Source organism: Etheostoma spectabile, chromosome 13 (assembly GCF_008692095.1).
Source record: "Etheostoma spectabile isolate EspeVRDwgs_2016 chromosome 13, UIUC_Espe_1.0, whole genome shotgun sequence".
Taxonomy (NCBI): Eukaryota; Metazoa; Chordata; class Actinopteri; order Perciformes; family Percidae; genus Etheostoma; species Etheostoma spectabile.
The window spans coordinates 10,636,720-10,639,766 of record NC_045745.1 but is presented as its reverse complement, the minus strand read 5'-3'; positions in this window follow the sequence as shown (position 1 = coordinate 10,639,766).

Genomic DNA, 3,047 nt, shown 5'->3' with positions numbered 1-3,047 from the left:
CACACACACACTTATGTACAAAACTGAATAAAAGGAAGAGGAAGTTCTGAGGGCTTTGAAAGCCTGATTGGGAGAAAGCTCTTGTCCTGCTGAGAAAGGAGAAGGTGAATAACGAGCCCTGGTAGCCGGCAGCCAGCACAAAGTGGAGTGGAGAGCTCCATTCTCCCCGCCAGAGAGGGAGACCGCTCACGGGGGGCGGGTGAGGGCCCACGGGGCCCTCCGCAGCCCGAGACCCTTGCTTAATGAGAAATTCCTGGGGATTTAGAGGGGCGCAGAGGTCTTCATTTTCTCACTGCGCCCACGGGCCCCCGGTAGCCGGGTGCTGAGGGTTCTCTTTCAGCCCTGAAACGTCCCCAGAGGAAGGCAGAGTCCCCCCCATTCAACATGAGCAGGGGCCCGCCTGCCTGCTGGATTATGCATATGACATGTGGGTTGGAGGATCGCAACCTGCCACCTCCTGCACACTGCAAAAAAATGTCAAGTCATTTAAAGCTGCACCTGCCTTCACAAAGTGGGGCTTCAGCCGGGAGGAGTGTCCCGGCCCCACTAATTAAGATGCTGGACATTCACTCTGATGAATGTCGGTCCCCACAAGCATGGAGAAAAACAAGGCATGTGCCAACATTCAGATTCTCTCAGACGAAATCATTATCACATGTAAACGACTTTGAAAATCTGAATTGACACATATGAGGAATCCGACTCTCAATATACTTTCATACTTAACACAGCATCAATAACTAATGTACAGGAACATATTAATATAAACAACAACAAAGCTAACGAACAAGCGAATCATGCTTGAACGCAAAATGAAAATACAGTCTTTCATTTTAAAGGTTAATACACATTTGGACAACAACAAAAAAGTATATAAATGTAAACCTTCCTCCCAAAAATCCTTCTTTTTCTCTACTTTATACACTGCTTGAGTGTTGGTCTGCTGTGTTTTGGCTGAAAAAAAAATTTCTACATTTTCGTTTTTATCATCAGATAAAATGCTGATTTCATACAATCCTGAAAAAATGCTCAGATTAAGCTCGATGAAGAAGTTTTTCAGTTGGGGATAGGTCGGAATAAAATTCATCAAGTTAACATTTTACAAGTAACACAATGACGCTATGAGACAACAACATATTTAAAATAATCTGCACTTGAAGACAGTAAATCACAACTTCTGGGAGCTCTGTTGAAGTCCTAACTAAAACATTGAGAATATCTGGAGATGTGCAGTGAAACGTTATAATAATATTTGAGACGGGAAAGTCACAAAAACGCCAACTAGCAACAAGCTAATGCTAGCCACAACGCTACTCTCCTGACCCTGACCCAACGTGGGAATTAAAGAGAAATTACTTTAAAAAAACTGACCATGACCAGACGGTTCAACAAATGGATACGTCGCTTAACCACGATCAGCAAACCAGACAAATTCAACTTGGCTGCTCTAACCGGAGAAAATACGGGTTTGGAAACAGGTTGAAGGCAGTAAACCACTTTAGCTCTGTTAGTGAAATGTAAAATTGCATGTTACTAACTCAACTTCTTCCCTTTTACCGGAGTCTTGTGCTCTCTCTCGTCCCTCCCCTCTCTCTCCTCCTATCACTTCCTGCAGGTGTTTCTGGCTCTGGATCTGTGGAGTCTGTATCTGTGGAGTCTGTATCTGTGGAGTCTGTATCTGTGGAGTCTGGATCTGTGGAGTCTGGATCTGTGGAGTCTGGAGGAGTCTGGATCTGTGGAGTCTGGATCTGTGGAGTCTGGAGGAGTCTGGATCTTGTGGAGTCTGGATCTGTGGAGTCTAGATCGTGGAGTCTGGATCTGTGAGTCTGAGGAGTCTAATCTGTGAGTCTGATCGGTGGTCGGAGAGTCAGATCTTGTAGTCTGTATCTGTGGAGTCTGTATCTGTGGAGTCTGGGATCTGTGGAGTCTGGATCTGTGGAGTCTAGATCTGTGGAGTCTGGATCTGTGGAGTCTGGAGGAGTCTGGATCTGTGGAGTCTGGATCTGTGGAGTCTAGATCTGTGGAGTCTGGATCTGTGGAGTCTGGATCTGTGGAGTCTGGATCTGTGGAGTCTGGATCTGTGAGTCTAGATCTGAGGAGTCTGGATCTGTGGAGTCTGTCGAGTCTGGATCTGTGGAGTCTGGATCTGTGGAGTCTAGTATCTGTGGAGTCTGGATCTGTGGAGTCTGGAGGAGTCTGGATCTGTGGAGTCTGGATCTGTGGAGTCTGGATTTGTGGAGTCTGGGTCTGTGGTTGGAGTCACCTGCTACCTCCGTGGTCCTGCTCGACACACTCTGCTACAATTCTCCATGTCTCTCTCTCTCTCTCTCTCTCTCTCTGTCTCTTCTTTGTCTCTTTATCTCACTCCCAACCAGTCGAGGCAGATGCCCCCCCACCCTGAGCCATGGTTCTGCTCGAGGTTTCTGCCTCTTAAAGGAAGTTTTTCCTTGCCTCTGTCGCTTAGTTCTTACTCTTGGTGGGAATTTTTGGGTTTTTGTAAATAACATCACAGAGTACGGACCTGCTCTGTTATGAAAAGCGTTGTGAGATAACTGTTGCTCTGATTTGGCACTGTGTAGATTAAATTGAATTGAATTGACTTAAAATTTTAAAACTGAACACGGGTCACTCTCCTCCGACTGCAGGGAGGTGGAGGCAGATCTCACCCTAGCGGGAGTTAATTCTCCAAATGTCTGATTAGATGAATGAGCCTCCCAGCACCGGGCATTGTGGAGACACTCCCCCTCGGCTGAGCTTCAGAACCAGAGGGGCCTGTGGACCATTGTGTTAAGAGAACTCTTGCTGAGGATTGAGTCGGTTGCACGACACAAACAAACCTCCAGTTGGTTGTTTGACAGCTTCACAGGTGGAGAAACGGCGTCCTCTCTCCAGGACGCGACTCTTCAGGAAGCCGGCATTCATGACGGAGCATCGGGGGACCGAAGGGATCTGCATCCACTTCAGCACTGGTGACCTACACAAGGTTTCAGCCTGGGCCGAGGCAAAACATGAAGTAGATTTGAACACTACCACTGAAAAGTGTGTCT